General features: G+C 33.5%; 1 non-coding gene across 1 annotated transcript; it reads right to left on the minus strand.

Annotated features, from left to right (window-relative positions):
* Window positions 1-7,949: 7,949 nt before the first annotated feature.
* On the minus strand, window positions 7,950-8,056 carry LOC133793357 (small nucleolar RNA R71). Its single transcript, XR_009874803.1, has one exon. It is a non-coding gene; the product is annotated as a small nucleolar RNA R71 (small nucleolar RNA).
* Window positions 8,057-21,493: the final 13,437 nt, after the last annotated feature.

A 21,493-nucleotide genomic window follows, 5' to 3' on the forward strand; every position in this document is an offset into this window, starting at 1 on the left:
TATATTGCAGTTCTCAGTATTTCCAAAAACTGCAGAGAAAAACTCTTTTTTGTATTAGTGAGAAAAAAGAAGAGATACAAAAGATTCTCTATTCGTTTGTAATTCGGAGCTTTATGTATGCTCAAATATATGTATATGCGCTCATCTGGATTTAGCATTCATAGTATGAATCTGGGTAATGATTTGAATGGTTCTGGAATTGATAAATATTGAATGGGTTATGAGGTATTTATTCCAATAATAGAAATCTTTGAAATTGAAGCACATAGAAATTAATTTTCTTGCTATTAAAGAGAGATATTTAGAGTATGATTGTGTAATGTTTAAGATCGCATTACATGTAATGTAAGATGTTTTGTTCTTATATGTTTGTATACGAGATGGACTAGATTGCAACTAAAGAATGTTTTAAGATAGATAGTAATAATTTTACGCTCGTGACTTAGACTAAGTGGATGTCATATGTAGCCAAATATAAGTGGAAGTAATAATTAGAAAATAAAGATTTCTTATTATGGACTCTTACATCAACTTGAACAATTATAATACAACTTATCACTTTAGTAGAACAGATTAAAAATGATTTACTATTTGGACATGAGAAACATTAGCTAGGCATGAACTTTACAATGTGCGGTTATCCACAATAAACCAATTAAGTTAAGTAGACATTAGGTATAATAATCTCCAAAGCTAATCATTTACTCTCTTACTCATTGCCTCCAACTTATTACATTTTTTTTATATATAAAAAAAAACTATATTATGTTAATAACAGTAATAATAGAGAGAAGTGAGCACATATATATATATATATGGAGCATTACTTTTTTCCCTACTATATGGACTTTTTTTTTTCGTTATTTGGAAAAATTATACCGTAATCTTTTTATATGACAGTGTACATGATAGTTATAATAGATATCTCACCAATTTTCGAGAAATTATAAATAATTTACAGTGCCGAAATCAGAGTTCAAATAGTCTGTTATCCATAGGTATAAAAAAATCAGGCACGCGTGCAATTGACTGTTTGAACTCGGATTTCAGCACCGTAAATTATTGAGAATTTCTTCAAAATTAGCGAGATGCCTGTTATAACTATAATGTATGCCATCATGCAAAAATTAGGGAGGAGCAAAAGTGATACCTCTACCTAAGAAAAATCATATATATAGGGGAATTCTATAGTGGGGGCACTACTTTTGTCCCTACCGGTAAGGTCGTCTCTGTTTTTGGCATGTGGAGAAATTATAACTAATTTTTTTTATATGACGGTGTACATTGTAGTTATAACAGACATCCCACCAGTTTTCGAAAAGTTTACAATGTTGAAAACATAGTTCAAATAGTCAACTGCACGCGTGCTTGTTTTTTTATATCCGCATGTAACTCACTATTTTGATTTTTTTTTTCGACACTGTAAATTATTCAGAATTTTCTGAAAATTGGTGGAATGCCTACTATAACTACAAAATATAACATCATATAAAAAAATTGGGTTAGACACCCCCATTATAGAATTTCCCTATATATATTAAGAAAAATGCTAAAGATCATTTTAGAATGTCCAATACCTTATATTGCTATTAGTGTAATGTTAAGTCTCACATATTTGACAAGTGGTGGACACCCTAAAGTAGGGGTGCTCATGATCCAAATACAAAAAATTAGATATCCAACTACAATTGGATTTGAAAAGTTGGATGTTAATTGGATTTGATCAGTTATGGGATGACACTCTGAAATTCCAATTAGGAACCGATCTAATCCAACATTTATTAAAATATTTATATAATTATATATATCATATTAAATATAAATATATTTAATTATAAAAGTTTATATTGGTTGTAATATAGTATATCTTATTATGTAAATACATAATATTAATGACTTAATGTAATAATTTTAAAGTCTTAATATAATATTATTAGTAAATATCGCTTGTCTTTTGATTTTTTTATATACTTTTTTATTTGTTAATCTTTTTAATATTAAAATTAAAGTTAAGATATACAAAAAATTAATTAAAAAAACTGACTAAATCCAATTATAATTAATTTGGATTTTGAAGTCAAATTATTTTGGATTAGATATTCATTTTCAACATCCAACATTTAATTTGATTAAATTAGTTAGAAGTAAGAAAATTGGATTGGATCATAAGAAGACATCTACCTAAAGTATATTTTAGCAATATTCATATATGAGTAGCGCATGGGGAAGTGGGGTGAAAGGAAGATAACGTGGAACAATGAAATCGGTCCATGTAGTGCATACCATTTGAAATGTGGCGCGCGGGTAAAGTTTTGATGGATGAGGGACCAACCTCATGAGCGGTTTCATCATTCAGTCTGATTAGGGCGTGCGCCTTATTGGTAACCATGTGACATTCCGACCATTAATCATTCCCTCTTTTATAGCCTATACATACATACTTACATATATTATGTACCCTATACTTGACCATCTATATATTAGTCAAAATTCAATGAATGGCAAACCCATAATGGGGACCTTGTGTCTGGACTTTTCCTGTTGTCCTCATTTTTTTATTTTATCAGAAAAAATAAGAGAGATTACCAATTCAACCCACTCAATTAAATTTTTTTTTATAAAAGTAAAACATAATCTCCTTTAAAACACATTAATATATTTAATTTTAATTTATAATCAATTTAATCCAAAATTAGAATATATAAAAATTATATTTGTTTCTTGTTTTTTCCATTGATGTATTTATAATATTTTATAAATAGTTTATAAAATTGATTAATAAAATTTATGATTAATTAGATATAATTTATACTTAATGGGACAACTATAAGGTAATTTAGGACATGATATAATGTTATTGGTATAATTTAATAGTGAAAACCACTTTATTTTGTGGAACCTGATATATAATTATACTGTGATATAGAATGTTGGACATGCTAATTAAGTGCTCTTTAGCCTTACTCTTTTTTTAATCACAGATTTTGTTGTATTTAAAAATAAGATCTTTATGAAGTAGTGTGTGCTTAATATTTGTGCTTCACGAGTACTTTCGCTATTTATATATGTATATGTATATATATATAATTAATGTGGACTATTATGTATTTCTTTAATTCAGCGTTTATATTTTTTTAGACTTTGTATTTTGTCATATTATTTGTTTGGATCCTGTATTTTGACAAATTATTTTTTGGACTCTATATTTTGTAAAATAGTTAAAATAGAACCATAAACTCAATTTTGATGAAGAAAAAAGTGAATATAACAACACAGTTTTTAAGCATAATGATTTTATTTTTGTTATGAATTGTTAGTTTGGTAAATTATTTGTGATTTTAGTTGAGAAAACATTGACCAAAATCAAGTTTAGGGTTCTATTTTAACCATTTTACAAAACACAGAGTCCAAAAAATAATTTATCAAAACACAGGATCTAAACAGGTAATGAGACAAAACACTGAATCTATGATATACTTTCTTTATTATTGGACTCTATAATTATTGTAGAAATATGTTGATTAAAATAACCTACGTACTAGCTTATATTGATTATATAAATGTGTATTTATATATGTTATTTATAAAAGTAGAACTAGCCAAGTGTGAATTGATTGGTTGTATTTAATTTGAGTACTTCCTTTTGTACTTACTTCGTCCTTTGGATTCTCTTACTCTCTCTAATAAGCTCTAAAACTGGTTGAAGCCTCGCTAAACCCTAGAACACATAATATACTAACAAATTATTTTCTCTATATAGATTTGTCTTCCAATAATTACTGGGGTATCTATACATTATGATATTGCTACTACAAGTTCGCAACGAAACGACAACAATGTCACTTTTTATATATAGCCGCCCTGTGCTATCTTATTCAAAATTTTGTAAGATAATTTCTAATAATTTAAATTACCACATCATAATAATAATTATCAGTATTATTAAATTTAGTAATTTTTTTTAACAAAAGTCAATAAGTAGTCTAAAGAATGCACTTAAATCATTGAGTAATTCGTTTATATAACAAAAGTGAGTAAGTAATTTTAAATGTTGCACTTAAGCCACTAAATTATTTTTTTACAATAATAGTCACATTTTACACTAATTTAGTGTATCAAAAACCAATAACCAATCCGTAAGATTTAATAAAAAGTGACTAACAACCATACTAAATTAATGTAAAATGCAACCTTCATAATAACTAAAAGACACATTTTTAATTACTTTCTAACTTTGGTGATTAAAATATTATTTACTAAATTACTTACGTACAACCTTTAAATTATTTACTTACTTTTGCTGCAAATATTCATCAAACTTATAAATCCTTAATTTTTTTTGTGTATACTATATATACCAAGTAAATTAACATAATTAATGTATGTTTGTTGTAGGGTTATAAATTACCTCAATCTAAATTTAATATATTAAAATAAAACTTTTTGTACTCATGTTCAGTAGAAATATGGACATTGAATATATATAGTACTGTGCAACAAAAAGATGAAGAAATAATAACTATATATAATAATGAGTAACATAACTAACAATGTGTTAAAGACTGATCGGGACAGGTATACTCTAATCAATAAATGTTAATGAGGCTTGGTATTACATTCCTAACACAATAAATGTTGGAAGTCAACTTCAAATGGCTGATAGATAAACATGTATATGTACCAAAAGATTTTGAACTCCTCACCTAGAAAAAGTTAAATTATTCTATTATAATTAATAATCCACAGCACTTTTGTTTGCTAATCCTTTTTTGTTAAATGTTATATGCATATATATATATACCATGCACATGACCAACTAAGTTTTTTCTACCACGTACGAAATTATAAAAACTAACCAAAACATGACCAATTGATCGACTAAATTTTTTCTATAAGATAATTATGTGAACTATATTACTTTAGGTGATCTTGGTCTTATTATTAATGCATTATAAAACCAACGTGGCAACATGTGACGGTTTATTAGGTATAGGCATTATGTATGGTTGTTGCCATTTTTGCTGACTTCTATAATAATCATAATTATTCAATTGATTTTGTTGATTTCCTCTTTTAAATTTCAACAACTACATTATATGTATGTAGTACGTCCTTGAGATTTAATTTAGTGAAGGACGAAATGTGGCGGTGTGAAGAGGGAAATGACTAACCTATTAACTAAAGAGATAGAGACAATTCCCTTGCCAATTTGCCCACTAATTTAGGCTTGATTGGAGTAATAAACACATACCCTGAACGTAAAATTTAGCTCAAATCTCATCAATGACTTTGGATATGAGTCCCACCACTCAATTGATTATGATATATGCAATTGAGCCACCTTTGACCTTCACATTGTCTCTTAATGAATAACTAATGAAAAGGGCAGTCTTAGTTTCATATTGCCATGAATATATAGAATATATATACAATAAACTTATTCATTAATCCATTGTATTTGTATTGTTCTTATTCAAAGAATTTGCATGTGAGAGGACATGAATAGTGAAAATACTTATATCTGAAATGTATTTGTAGTAATAATTGGATGATGTATTTAATGTGTTGAAACGGATAAGAGAAAGAACACTATTGGTGGTATTGGGGATTGAAGTTTGAGGGTATCCAATCACATGCTGTGCATGTGCCACATATGCAAAGGCTGCATGTGGGTGAGAAGGAAGATAAGCATATATATATATATATATATATATATATCAATATATAGTCATGTGGGTTGGACGAAAGCTTGGCTGAAGGGACAAGTCAATATCACCAAAATAAATAATTCCTTGTGCATTCATTTCCAATCCTTATCTATCACTCTTCTCTTCCATGTGATGATCTCTATAAAATCAGACTCAATTTGTCAAGTTTTGAGGGCACTATCCAATTTGGATATTGCGACAATCTAAGATGAAGAAAGAAAAAGAATTTAGAAACAATATGTCTAGAAGGATAGATAGATAGTTCATTATCTTTCTTTTATATATGTAAGCTTTTAATATGAGAATTGAGATTTCATATAATTTAATTGGTCCACTCGAGTGGTATTGCACTAGACTCAATGATAAGCGTACAAAATGTACGTTTATTTATAACATTTTCAGATTGATTTGGTTGTTTTTCTCAAGAGAAAGTTTCTATTTAACCTGTTTGGTGAACTTGTGCAGTTTCTCGTTATAATTCTGATTTGTTCGAGAATTTGGTTAACTGTTTGATTTAGTAGCCGAAAATTGGCTAATCTTTGGAAATATGGTATAGGCGATATATCGCCTGTCTTGGGCGATATATCGGCATAAGAAGGAATTCCAAATTTTGGCTTTGCAGAAACGACATCAGAAACTCGCGTTTTTATCGAGAAAATTCACCAGGCGATATATCGCCTCATATATGCGATATATCGGCACGAGGGTATTTTTGGAAAGTATTATGGAAATTCGTAGGTTTTTGGGATTTTGGTAAGAAGAATAAAAAGAAGATAGGGAGGTACAGAGGAAGGAAGCATTCTGACGGCAAAGGAAAAGAAACAGAGAAGAATCCGCATTTATTTCGTTTGTGTTTATTTTTATGTTTTTGAATTTTAGATTGAATGATGAAGTTTAATATTATGAACTAAATTCTTATTTAGAGTATTTTAATGTAGTCACTGGATATTCTATTCGTCTTTAATGCAATTTCTATGAATCTTTGAATTTATGGTTATCTATTGTTCTTATGTTTAATGCTTGTAATTGATTGGTCATCTGTTGCATGATTATTGGTTTTAATTCAATATCTGAAAAGTGAGAATTGGAATAGCTTTAGACAATAGACATAGATTTCAATTTAGAACGAAAGTATCAAATTGGTTTGTGTAGCAATTAGGTTTTTGTTCTTAATGCGGTTTATGTGTAGAATTTATCACAGACATGTAGAAAATTCGCAGGTAAACTGAATATTTTATATCTTGAGAGAGAATAGAATTGTCATTAGTAAACTTGCTATAACCATAGATCACAGAAATATATTAGTTGTATTATTGATTGAATAGAATTGAAGGTTGATGAAATTAGAATACTCTAATCTTTCGCTCATATTAAATTTCGTTAATTAAATTGTGCTTTCTTAGTTTATTGATCATTGTTAATTGTCATTAAAATTTCATTAGTCAAATAGAAATAAAAGTTTGCTATTGGTAATTATTAGATCAATTCCCTGACGGAACGATAATCTATTTCCACTACTATTACTTGTTTATTCGATTGCGTATACTTGCGCAGTGGTAAAAATTCGCAACAAGTTTTTGGCGCCGTTGCCGGGGAGTTGATATTCTATTAATATCAAAATAGTTAATTTTTATTCTAATTTGGCTGTTTTTATTATTTGAACTAATCCAAATTTTCGCATTCTGTTTTAATAGGTGAATCTTTTGTATGCGACGTGAAGGATCTGCAAATCTTGTGCCTGTTAATCCTGAAATCGAAAGATCCTGCAGACAAAACAGAAGGAAAAAGAGGTTGGAAGCATCAATGGCTGCCAACCAAAGAGACGGGGTTAACAACAATGATGGTCAGAATCATATCGCTCAGGACCAAAATGTGCGAGCATTAAGAGATTATGTGCTCCCTGCTGTCACAGGAGTGCACTCGTGCATTAGGCCGCCGACTATTACTGCCAATAACTTTGAGATTAAGCCGGCGATGATACAAATGGTCCAGACTTCTGTTCAGTTTGGTGGTCTCCCCAATGAGGATCCTAACTTGCACATAGTGAATTTTCTTGAGCTATGTGCAACGTTTAAGTTTAATGGGGTGAGCGATGATGCAATAAGGCTGAGATTGTTCCCTTTTTCACTAAGGGACAGGGAAAAAAGTTGGCTTATTTCTCTACAGGCCAACTCAATCAACACATGGGAGGAACTAGCTCAGAAGTTTCTCTCAAAGTTCTTTCCTCCTGCAAAAGCTGCGAAGTTGAGGGGAGAAATCAATAACTTCTATCAGAATGAGGGAGAGTCATTGTACGATGCATGGGAAAGATTCAAAGACCTGCTCAGAAAATGCCCTCATCACGGTATAGAGAAGTGGATGTTAGTCCACAATTTTTACAATGGGCTTTGCGGTACTACTCGCACTATAATAGATGCAGCAGCAGGTGGTGCTTTCATGAGTAAAGGGGCTGATGAGGCATATGAATTGTTAGAGGAGATGGCTATGAACAACTATCAGTGGCCTGCCGAACGAGACACTTCACAGAGAAAAGTAGCCGGGGTACATGAATTAGATGCTATAACTGCTTTAACTGCTCAGGTTGCTTCATTGACAAAGCAGTTGCAACAAAACAAGATCTCAGCTCAAGCCCAGGCTATACAGATGCAATCAGGGTGTGAAATATGTGGAGGGCCTCATTTATATGAACAGTGTACAGCGGCCAACATGTGTGGTAATATGCCAGTTAATCAGGCTCAGGTACAGGCAGTTGGTAATTTTCAGAGGCCTTATCAGAATTCGTTCTCCAATACTTATAATCCTGGGTGGAGAAATCACCCAAATTTCTCATGGAGAAACAATCAGGGCCAACAGTCACAGTTTCAAGGGCCATACCAGCAGCACATGCCGCAACAGCCTATGAATCAAGCCTCATCGTCACACCAGCCTAGACCGCAAGATCCACCAGAAAAGCCTAATGAACTGCAAGCAGCCTTGCTGACCCTCACTAATACTCAGACTCAATTCATGACTGAGACCAGATCCTCTATTCGAAACCTTGAGACACAAGTGGGTCAGTTAGCCAACTTGCTTAATAACAGACCGCAAGGGAATTTGCCTAGTAATACCGTGGTAAATCCTAAAGAGAACTGTCAAGCAATTTCGTTGAGGAATGGTAAGCAAGTGGAGCAGCCCAGTGTACAAAAGTCAGTGGTTCGGAATGAAGAGTTGGGTGAGAAATCAGATAATAAAGCGAATGGGGTTACTGAAGACCACCAGGGTTCAAACAAGTGTCCTCCCGTTGTTGATAGTCAGCCAGTTCAAGTTCCATACCCTCAGAGGCTTAGGAAAACTACACTTGATAAACAGTTTTCTAAGTTTTTAGAGGTATTCAAAAAGCTGCACATCAATATTCCCTTTGCTGAGGCATTAGAGCAGATGCCTAGTTTTGTCAAATTTATGAAAGAGATTCTGTCAAAGAAAAGAAAGATGGAGGAGTATGAGACGGTGGCGCTCACTGAGGAGTGCAGTGCGATATTGCAGAGGAAGTTGCCCCAAAAGTTGAGAGATCCGGGGAGCTTTACTATACCGTGTACAATTGGGAAGTTTGAATGTAAGCATGCTTTGTGTGATTTGGGGGCGAGTATAAATCTGATGCCTTTGTCTGTATTCAGAAGACTTGGTTTGGGGGAGGCAAGACCGACAACCGTCACTCTACAGTTAGCAGATCGATCAGTGAAACACCCTAGAGGAATCATAGAGGATGTTCTTGTGAAGGTGGATAAGTTCATTTTTCCGGCAGATTTCATAGTTCTGGATATGGAGGAGGATATGGATGTACCAATCATTCTGGGCAGGCCATTTTTAGCTACAAGGCAGGCTTTGATTGATGTTCAAAAAGGTGAATTGACACTGCGAGTTCAGGGCGAAGAAGTGGTATTCAACGTGTTTAAAGCCTTAAAGTTTGCAAATGTCAATGACAACTGTTTCAGAGTTGACCTGGTAGAGAAAGCGGTGGCTGAAATTAATCTTACAGAGGATTCACTTCAGAAGAGCTTGACAATTGGGGATATAGATGCTGAGTCAGACAGTGAGGTCCAAGAGTGTGTACAGTGGTTGAATTCTAAAGGGCCAATTTATAATCGAAAATATGAAGATTTGGGCCAAGGACCTGAGAGACCATTACCATCAGTTCAGAGACCTCCAGAGTTGGAATTGAAATCATTGCCAGCACATCTTCGATATGCTTTCCTGGGTGAGAAGGAGACTTTACCAGTTATTGTGTCTTCTTCTCTTTCTAATGAGGAGATGGAAAAATTATTAAGGGTGTTGAGAACCCATAAGTTGGCAATTGGATGGACGTTGGCAGATATTCAGGGGATAAGTCCATCCACAGTTATGCACAAGATCCTGATGGAAGATGACAGTAAGCCCTCTATTGAAGCACAACGTCGATTGAATCCAGCAATGAAAGAGGTGGTAAGGAAGGAGATCTTGAAGTGGTTAGATGCTGGGGTGATCTATCCTATTTCAGACAGTAGTTGGGTGAGTCCAGTTCAGGTAGTCCCTAAGAAAGGAGGGATTACAGTGGTGAAAAACGACAATAACGAACTTATCCCGACACGTACCGTAACTGGTTGGAGGATTTGTATAGATTATCGTAAATTGAATAAAGCAACCAGAAAAGATCACTTTCCACTGCCGTTCCTTGATCAGATGTTAGATAGATTGGCTGGACATCAGTATTACTGCTTTCTGGATGGCTATTCAGGGTACCATCAAATAGCCATTGCGCCTGAGGATCAAGAAAAGACGACCTTCACCTGCCCATATGGTACTTTTGCATTCCGTCGTATGCCGTTTGGTCTGTGCAATGCCCCTGCCACTTTTCAACGGTGTATGATGGCTATTTTTTCTGATATGGTGGAACAGAGTATTGAGATCTTTATGGATGATTTCTCTGTGATGGGGTCTTCTTTTGACAATTGTTTGATGAATTTGGAGGCTGTGCTGAGAAGATGTGAAGAGGCGAATCTAGTCTTGAATTGGGAAAAATGCCATTTCATGGTAAATGAAGGCATAGTACTTGGGCATAAGGTGTCTAAGAATGGTATTGAGGTTGATAGGGCTAAGATTGCTACTATTGAGAATTTGCCGCCTCCAGTTTCAGTTAAGGGAGTGAGAAGTTTCCTTGGTCATGCTGGGTTTTACAGAAGATTTATAAAGGACTTCTCCAGGATTTCTAAGCCACTCTCGGCATTGTTGATGAATGGGGTGCCATTTGAGTTTGATGAGAAGTGTCTTGAAGCTTTCAGGATACTAAAGCAGAAGTTGGTGTCGGCACCTATAGTAATTTCACCGGATTGGGACCAGCCCTTTGAGTTAATGTGCGACGCAAGTGATTTTGCAGTGGGTGCGGTTCTGGGGCAGCGTGTTGACAAAGTATTTCGGACTATTTATTATGCCAGCAGAACACTAAATGGCGCTCAGTTGAATTATGCCACCACTGAGAAGGAGCTTCTTGCCATTGTCTATGCATTCGACAAATTCAGGCCGTATTTGATGGGGAACAAAGTTATTGTGTATACTGATCATTCCGCAATTAGGCATCTTATTGCTAAGAAAGATGCTAAACCCAGACTTATTCGTTGGGTGCTTCTTTTACAAGAGTTTGATATGGAGGTTCGGGATAAGAAGGGTACAGAGAATTTGGTGGCGGATCACTTATCAAGACTCGAGTTGGGGGATAAGTCGGAACTTGCTGCAGGAGAGATTAATGAGAGTTTCCCAGATGAGCAATTATTTGCAGTGGAGGATGAGTTGGTGCCATGGTTTGCGGATTATGTGAATTATTTGGCAGCCAACGTAGTGCCACCGGAATTTGTTGGGCAGAGACTGAAAAAGTTTTATCATGATGTGAAGAACTACTACTGGGATGATCCTTTCTTATTTAAACAAGGTCCGGATTTGATTATCAGAAGATGTGTACCGGAAGGAGAAATGAAGGACATCTTGTTTCATTGCCATGCATCGCCGACTGGTGGACACTTTGGGGGAGCAAGGACTGCTGCAAAGGTCCTTGAATGTGGATTCTATTGGCCTACTCTGTATAAAGACAGCTATGACTATGTGAAACGGTGTGATCGTTGTCAAAGGGTAGGTAATATCTCAAGACGTCATGAAATGCCTCTCACTAATATATTGGAGGTTGAATTATTCGATGTTTGGGGTATTGACTTTATGGGACCCTATCCACCGTCATTCGGTAATTTGTATATTTTATTGGCGGTGGATTATGTAAGTAAGTGGGTTGAAGCAGTTGCTACTTCAACTAATGATGCTCAGGTGGTAGTCAAGTTCTTGAAAAAGAATATCTTCTCTCGTTTTGGCACACCTCGAGCGATTATAAGTGATGAAGGGACTCATTTCGCCAATAAGATTTTTGATTCCTTAATGGAGAAATATGGAATTAAGCACAAGATGGCATTGGGATATCATCCGCAGTCAAATGGGCAAGCGGAAGTGTCAAATAGGGAGATTAAGCTGATTTTAGAGAAGACGGTGCAAGTTAATAGAAAGGATTGGTCGAATAAGCTTGATGATGCGTTATGGGCTTATCGGACAGCTTTTAAAACGCCAATTGGTACTTCTCCCTACCGTCTTGTATATGGTAAAGCTTGTCACTTGCCATTTGAATTGGAGCATAGGGCACAGTGGGCGTTAAAGAAGTTGAATTTCAATCCGGCCGCTTCGAAAGCATTAAGGCTAGCTCAACTGAATGAGTTAGATGAATTGCGTCATGATTCCTACGAGAATGCAAGAATCTACAAAGAGAAGACAAAGAAATGGCATGACAATAATATTGTCAATCAGACTTTTCAAGTGGGCGATAAGGTGCTACTATTCAATTCTCGTCTCAAATTATTTCTGGGAAAATTAAAGTCTCGATGGTCGGGGCCATTCAATGTTACAAAAGTTTTTCCATATGGGGCTTTGGAGATTCAACAAGGTGATTCCTCGCCGTTTAAAGTTAATGGACAGCGGGTGAAGCATTACTATGGAGGAGAAATTGAGACGAAGGTCAATATTACTCTGGTGGATTCTTGAAGGAAAGTAAGCAGCGTCCGGCTAAATGACGTTAACGACAGCGCTTTTGAGAGGCACCTCATTATTTTGTAATTTATTTTTATTTTCGTTTTCATTTGACATTATTTTTTTTTAATTTCTTTTAGTTTAGTAGAACCGTGAAAAACGTGAAAAAAAAAAAAAAGGAAAAAAATTGATGAATTTGAACAGTGTTTGGGCGATATATCGCCTACACCAGGAGATATATCGCCTGAACAACCGATTGGAGGGGATTTTGGGTTTAAAAGTTGGAATTTTTTCGGTCCCAGGAGATATATCGCCTCATGTCTGCGATATATCGGCTAAACTGGGATAAGGATGCGATATATCGGGGATTTGGTAGGCGAGGTATCGGCACGCAAGTCAGAGAGGGTGTGGGCATATAGCTTGTGGCGATATATCGCCACTTATAGGCGATATATCGCCTGGATGAATTTTTTGAAAAAAAAATGAGTCACGTGGGGAGCACATGACCCATTTAGTTCAGTTTATATCAGCATAAACCCCAATTCGAGCCTCTTCCAGAACCGAAACACTCCCATTATTCCTCTCTTCCAAATTTTCCTCTCTACAAACCCTCTTTCTCAAGCATCCTCATCAAGCATAAGGGGCCGATTAATGCAGTGATTCCCACCGATTCTGTCATCATCTTCCCGTATTCAAGGTACATTGATAAGTTTGGTGTATTTGATGTTTTATTGAGAAATTTGAGAACTTAGCTTTTCTTGTGGGCATTGGACGAATTCTTGATATCTATTGCAAGATTGGCTTCTGTTTACTGTTTTTATCATTGAGGGAGTATATTTTATACAGTTGGGGAAGATTGTGGTTTGTTTGAGTATTGTTGGCCAATCTTTCTTGATCGCACACTAGGTGTTCGACAAAATTCCTCAGTGAACGGTTTTGGACTATTTTGGATATTCTAGTGTGTTTTTGAGTTGATTTTGGGTTCTCAGTGTATTCAGAGACTATTCCCTGTATTTTTGTGCTTCAATTCCTCTATGGCTCCCAAGAAAGCAAAAACCATGTCTACCGTCCAAAGAGCCAATGTCAATATTGCCCATACTTTTGTCAATCCCACTGCGCAAAATAAATTTGAGGAATGGATAGTAAAGAATAAAACAGTGATAGTAGAGTCTCACTTTAGGCTCAGTGAGTTGGATGGAATACTCCCACAAATGATTATCAATCGGAATTGGAAGCAATTATGTGAGCCAAAGCTTTTGGCTAATATTAGTTTGGTAAGGGAGTTTTATGCCAATGCTTATGTCGAGCGGGATGACCACACAGTGTTGGTTCGGGGTAAGAAGGTCTGCTACTCTCCGCAAGAAATCAATAGGTTCTACGGCCTAAATGATCCTTGGGATGATGATTATCGTGCAGGGGCGGCAGAAAAGGACTACGATTTGCTTCTAAGAGAAATGACGAAGCCTGGTTCCACTTACAAGATGGGGAGTGACATGATTACTCCAAGATCAATTAGGGCTACATGTTTGAGTCCATATGGGCGGTTGTGGAACAGATTTGTCATCAGTACTCTCATACCTTCCACTCAACAGAAGGAGGTGACCACTGAACGTCTTTACTTGCTCTATTGTATCTGTTCGGGCAAGTCGATTAATGTTGGGCGGCTTATTGCTGAGAGTATCAATTACATAGCGCGAGGGGCCACATCTGGTGGTCATGGGCATGCTTCATTAATTACCAGTCTCTGTAAGGATCAAGGCGTCCCAATGAACATTAATGAAGTATGTGAACAGTCTCCAATCATTAGTCATCAATCGGTGTTACATCAGGATGAGAATTATGGGGGTGTTCCTCGACCCACTGGTTTGGGATACGAGCCTGGTGATCCGAGTCTGTTGTCCTTGCCACCGACAGATGAGCAGCCTGAGACCACAAGGCCGAAGAGAAAGGGGCGGAAACCATCTACTTCTAGAGCTACTGAAGGCTCTAGTTCGCGGCAGTACAGTACCATGCAACAAGACATTGAGGAGTTAAAGAGACAACAACAGCTGTTGTTGCATGGTCAGGCGGACATTCGAGATCGTCAATTCCACATGACGAATTACATGGCCGATTTTTGTGGGGCATTTGCGCGCTATACGGGCTTCAATGATTTTCCCCAATGCCCTCCAGAATTGCGCCAGCCATATCAGCCGCCTCCAGATTCAGATGATGAAGAGTAACTGTTCGGTAGTCAGTTTTTTTTCCTAGTTATTTTATTTTATTTTATTTTTTATTTTTTCTTTTAGTTCAGGTCCTTTGAATTTTATGAAACAGTGAGGGCACTGTTTATTTTAAGTTTGGGGGACTATTTACTTTTCTTTTGAATTTTTTTATTTATTTGGATGACTGTACGAAACTGTTATTGACTGAGACAGGTGGGCTTCAATGATGATATATGCTAATTCCTTGATGTTGTTAGACTGATGCTTTTGATATGTAGACTGTGTGCTTAACCTGTTGGTAATTGATCTGAGTATTGTCATTTTTGTATTATATGTGTTTTATTTACTTTATGCTCTACATTATATAAGTTTATAAGTATTGTGGGAATTGGTATGTATGGTGGATGTTGAAATAAGCTAGAACTTGCTCAGTTGATTTGTTGAGACGAAATGCTAAATGAAGTATTAAGTAGAGATGATTTAGGCAATTTTCTTTGTAAACGTTTGAGCCTTTCTAGCTAACCCATAAAAAAATTTATCCTTAGTTACCCTTTTTTGAGCCTAAAGCTTTGGTTTTTTTGTTCTTGATTATACTATTGAGCCTCAATTTCCTAACTTCATTATTTTACCTCTTCCTTTGTTATCATAAGCATATAAATTGTGGGAAAGTAGAATGGAAAATAGTGAGGTATTGATATGATTTGAATGTAGTATGGTTGTACAAAAAAAAGAAGAGAGAGAGAGAAGTTTTTGAGATTATGAAAAAAATAAACAAATCACTTTGTCACACTCCTTGATTATATATAGAAAATATTAAGTTTGGGGGAGTGTGACTTGAAAAAAAGAAAAGTGATAAGCATAGAAAAAATGATACAAAAAGAAAATAAGAAAATGATGAAAGTGTTGTAATCTCTATATCTCTCTAATTGTATAAAAGGGTGATTTTTGGTGTGGTGAAGAGAAAGTTGGCTAGTTTTGAGGTTTATATGCTTATGGTAATTCTGAGCCTAAATGACTATTTATCTACCTTTACCTAAGCCTAATGTATTGAGCCTATAAAAGTCCTTTTGATCTACTTGATACAGATTTTATATTAGTGGAGACAAGTTAATTGAGCAAGCTTATGGTGAATTTTGATGGGTTCGTGGTATGAATGGATGTTGATACTTGTAAAATTATGTTTTGTACGGCATTTGTTAAATGAAATATGTATGTGCATGAATGACAGTATTTGGAGAAATTATTGATATGTTGAAATTCTAGTCACATGATCTGAAGCATTGGTTGAGCGATTGAAGAGGAATTGGAATTCTTGAGAAAAATTATGCCCCTAGTCTTTGTTTAAATTTTTCTGTGAAGTTAAGTCATCCAATAGTTTTTTTTTTAGTTTGTTTTTAGTTTTGGATTGTTTCTTTGTTCTTTCTTTTGTTTGCTTGAGGACAAACAATCAGTCAAGTTTGGGGGTGTGATAAGCGTACAAAATGTACGTTTATTTATAACATTTTCAGATTGATTTGGTTGTTTTTCTCAAGAGAAAGTTTCTATTTAACCTGTTTGGTGAACTTGTGCAGTTTCTCATTATAATTCTGATTTGTTCGAGAATTTGGTTAACTGTTTGTTTTAGTAGCCGAAAATTGGCTAATCTTTGGAAATATGGTATAGGCGATATATCGCCTGTCTTGGGCGATATATCGGCATAAGAAGGAATTCCAAATTTTGGCTTTGCAGAAACGACATCAGAAACTCGCGTTTTTATCGAGAAAATTCACCAGGCGATATATCGCCTCATATATGCGATATATCGGCACGAGGGTATTTTTGGAAAGTATTATGGAAATTCGTAGGTTTTTGGGATTTTGGTAAGAAGAATAAAAAGAAGATAGGGAGGTACAGAGGAAGGAAGCATTCTGACGTCAAAGGAAAAGAAACAGAGAAGAATCCGCGTTTATTTCGTTTGTGTTTATTTTTATGTTTTTGAATTTTAGATTGAATGATGAAGTTTAATATTATGAACTAAATTCTTATTTAGAGTATTTTAATGTAGTCACTGGATATTCTATTCGTCTTTAATGCAATTTCTATGAATCTTTGAATTTATGGTTATCTATTGTTCTTATGTTTAATGCTTGTAATTGATTGGCCATCTGTTGCATGATTATTGGTTTTAATTCAATATCTGAAAAGTGAGAATTGGAATAGCTTTAGACAATAGACATAGATTTCAATTTAGAACGAAAGTATCAAATTGGTTTGTGTAGCAATTAGGTTTTTGTTCTTAATGCGGTTTATGTGTAGAATTTATCACAGACATGTAGAAAATTCGCAGGTAAACTGAATATTTTATATCTTGAGAGAGAATAGAATTGTCATTAGTAAACTTGCTATAACCATAGATCACAGAAATATATTAGTTGTATTATTGATTGAATAGAATTGAAGGTTGATGAAATTAGAATACTCTAATCTTTCGCTCATATTAAATTTCGTTAATTAAATTGTGCTTTCTTAGTTTATTGATCATTGTTAATTGTCATTAAAATTTCATTAGTCAAATAGAAATAAAAGTTTGCTATTGGTAATTATTAGATCAATTCCCTGACGGAACGATAATCTATTTCCACTACTATTACTTGTTTATTCGATTGCGTATACTTGCGCAGTAGTAAAAATTCGCAACACTCAACTTATGCAGTTGTTCCTCAATTGGGTTGCAAAAAGCCTTCTACAGTTGTAACTGATTTTTCTGTATAAAGTGTTGGACTTTGGTGTATAAGTGGATAGGGACTGACGAGGGAGATTGAACTTTAGCATAAATAAAGCCAATTTTGACTATTAGAAAAGGGCAATGGGGACAAGAAATTGTCAGCAACCAAAAACAGTGTCATGGCACACATAATAATAATGTACATTATAACATATCATATGTTTGTGTGAAAAAGAAAAAATAAACTTCATTACTCCTGGTTTTCAAATATGGACATATATGCTCAAAAATTTGTAGGCAACATGTATAAGAAATTAATGAAAGTGTATAACAATTTACATGGTATAGGACTTTTAGGTTTATTTGATGTGGAATGGAAACTTTTAGTTATGTTTTTATTATTATTTTTTTTGGGGGGGGGGGGGGGGGGGGGACAAGTGGGTGCACTACTTTGAATTGAAGCTACCCACATGCATTGCAATAGATGCTCAAAATTAGGCTTTTTTATTTTTATTTAAACAAAGTATTTTAGTAAAAGCAAAATTCTTCATAGCAGTTGGTAGAGGCTAAAAATTAAATGATTGAAGGAAGACATAAAAGCTGAGTGGTCTCATTCTCTTAGATTAGGTTCTTTTCTTATAATATGCAGTTGCAGCATTCACACGGTAGTATAAAGAAGTGACATTTTTTAATAAATTAAATGGCAATATTGTAAATAAAATAATTATGATTGTTTTTAAAATTGATTACTTGATGCCCTCAGTTGCAGGGTGGTGCAGTTTTTGCCTTTTGGTCCAAATAAATTCCTGGTTCTCACCTTGTCGGGTTGAAATGGTCCATTATTGGAATAAAAATGATAATTGAGTTGAATGGGAAGAAGGTGGTGGTGTGAGCAAACAAAGAATAATTAAAAGAGATGTAGTGTTTATTAATTTAAAAGATCAGCCGTTGACAGTTGAACATACCATGATTAATTAGCATCAAGTTTAATTAACACAATCATTAAACGTGTAAATGAGAGAGAGATTATATCCCACACATAATTTATTTGAATTTAATGTTTATTTTTTATAAGGTTATTACTTATTAGTGCTGTCGCTACTGTTTTTAACTTTGTAGGTCTTCACACACTTTAAGGTTATTGTAAACTAGTAAATTATGTGGTTTTTTTTATTAACGTAGTAGTCGATATTATTTAGATTTATCTCCTATTTTTAAATTTTAAAAAGATAAAAATATGTTGATCTTATAACTTTGGCTACTTGATTATATAATTGTGAGTTGTTCTTTTTTTTTTTTAGAAATTAAAAAAATAACTTGGAAGTTAGTTGTCTAGAAAGAGGGAGGGAAGTTAGCAAATATTCTTAATTTATACTAATTTTTGTATTTGGTATTAAATCTTTAAATTTTAAACTTTAAATTCATATCTTTCTAGGGGGTAGTTATGTGGTAGAGTAGTCACTCTTACCATACCGGTGCTATATGCTACTTATGTAGGCACATGGAAGCATTTTTACCTTAATTTTTTGTTACGTTCATTGTAATTACGATGAACTTCCAGTAATTCTTTAGAATTTTTGAATAATTTATCGTGCAAAAAAAACAGAGTTCAAACAACTGTTTTTACACATATAAAAAAATACGTGTACACAAAATTGTTTGAACTTTACTTTTAGCATGTTAAAGTATTTGAAATTTTATAAGAAAGTTCACTATAAAACACTAAAGTGAAAATGCTCCCACGTACCCATATAGAGAACGTGTCATACTAGTAGGGTAAAAATGACTACCCTACCACATAGAACTTCTTCTATAAAGATATGAATTTAAAGTCTAAAGTTTTAAGATTTAATGCCTAAGTACAAAATTAGTATAAATTAAGAATATTTGTGACAAAATAAGCTAGTTCCACATATTTTTTTTAATGAAGAGGCTAATAAATATAAGATGTTTGCGGAATCACACTTTTTTTTTTTTGACAAATTGCATAACCAAACTTTTATTTAACTTAAAAATTAAAAGCATGTTTGGAAAGATAAATTGTAATTGTAATTGAAATTGAGTATAATTTGAGGTAATTACTAGATTTAGTATACTTGTTTAAGTAATGATACAGTAACCATGTAATTGGAGTTAATTAAAGTGTCTTAGTTATATTTTTCAATTCTCATAGCCCAAATGAGAATTGGTTGTAATCACTAAATAATATCAATTTTAAATAATAATTATTACATAATTTTATTTGATTATGTAAATACTATCTTACCAAACATGGCAATAATAATTCATATGTAATTAACACTTGACATTCAAACACACTTTGTATTTTAAAATAAATTGTAATTATTAGATTGTGTAATTACTATTCTTATAATTACATAGTAACTTCCAAACTCGCCTTAATAAAAAAAAATTAGGGCAAAGATTTTTACTTCAAAGTAAATACCCTTACCATTCCTTGTATTCTTCTATATATATATATTCTTATTTTTATTCAATCTTAGTCACCCTATTTATAATTCTTAATTAAACCTTATCAAAGTCAATCTTATTTTAAAAAATCATTATATCTACTCTGTCATTCCTAAATTTTTTAGTCTCATTTTTATATAGGGGTTGTACTATTTTGGATCATGGTGATTTTGTCACATTACATATTTGGACAATGTATTTAACAAATTATTTTTTGGACTCTATATTTTGTAAAATTGTTTAAATAAACCCATAAACTTAATTTTGATGAACAAAAAATAGAATATAACAACACAGTTGTCAGACAGAATGATTGCGTTTTTATTATGAGTTATTAGTTTTGTGATTTATTTATGCTTTTAGTTCAATTTTTTTATTAAAATCGGGTACGAGATCTATTTAAACAATTTTACAAAAACAGGGTCTAAAATAGTATAATCCCTTTTTATATATCACCATATCCTTGACCAATGAAGATAAGAAAAATCAATTAAATTGCCACCTTATACATTTAATAAATTAAATATAGTATATGATACTTCTTAAGTAATTCCTGAAGGGGAATACCAGAGTCTCTCTTATGTTTTTGGTACATTGATAGTTTAAAATCTTTTTTTTTTTTTTATATATAAACGTGTACATTCTAGAAATCAGAGTTTAAATATTATGTTGCAAATACGTATAAAAAAAACAGACAAGTGTGCAACAACATGCTTTAAACTCTATTTTCAGCATCTTAAATTATTCGAAATTTCTCGAAAACTGGTGGGATGTCTCATATAACTATAATGTATATAATCATATCAAAAAATAATTTGATTATAACTATGCACTACGGAAAACACAAACGTACACCAATAGTCATATTTTAAGAAAGATTACTAAAGAATTACCCTATGATATATTAATTGAGTTGTTTTTTTAATGGAGACACAGAGATACATAAAAATGGGTACAAAAGAATTTCAATCCCATTCTAATGTAGGATTCAAAACATTGTGGACTCTTTATAATACACAGGGACCGTAGAATCGTATGTACGCCAAAATAATAAGCAAACTTTTTTTTTTATCATGCTCAAAGAAGCAAACTTAATGATATAGATGAGCACCTCTGGCCCAGGCTTGCTTCGGCTTAGTTAACTCCCACAAAATTTTATGCATGTCATTTCACATACTTTTAGAGCAAGCTTCAACATATAATTCTTATAAATCCAGCAAAATTGGGCATTATCAATAAAGGAATTTGTGTCCAACTTAAACAATAGTCTATTATGTTCCAAAAAACTGTGCATTTCATCATCACCACATCATTATTCCAGTCCATAGTCAAAA

The sequence above is a fragment of the Humulus lupulus genome, chromosome 7 (genome assembly GCF_963169125.1).
Source record: "Humulus lupulus chromosome 7, drHumLupu1.1, whole genome shotgun sequence".
Classification (NCBI taxonomy): Eukaryota; Viridiplantae; Streptophyta; class Magnoliopsida; order Rosales; family Cannabaceae; genus Humulus; species Humulus lupulus.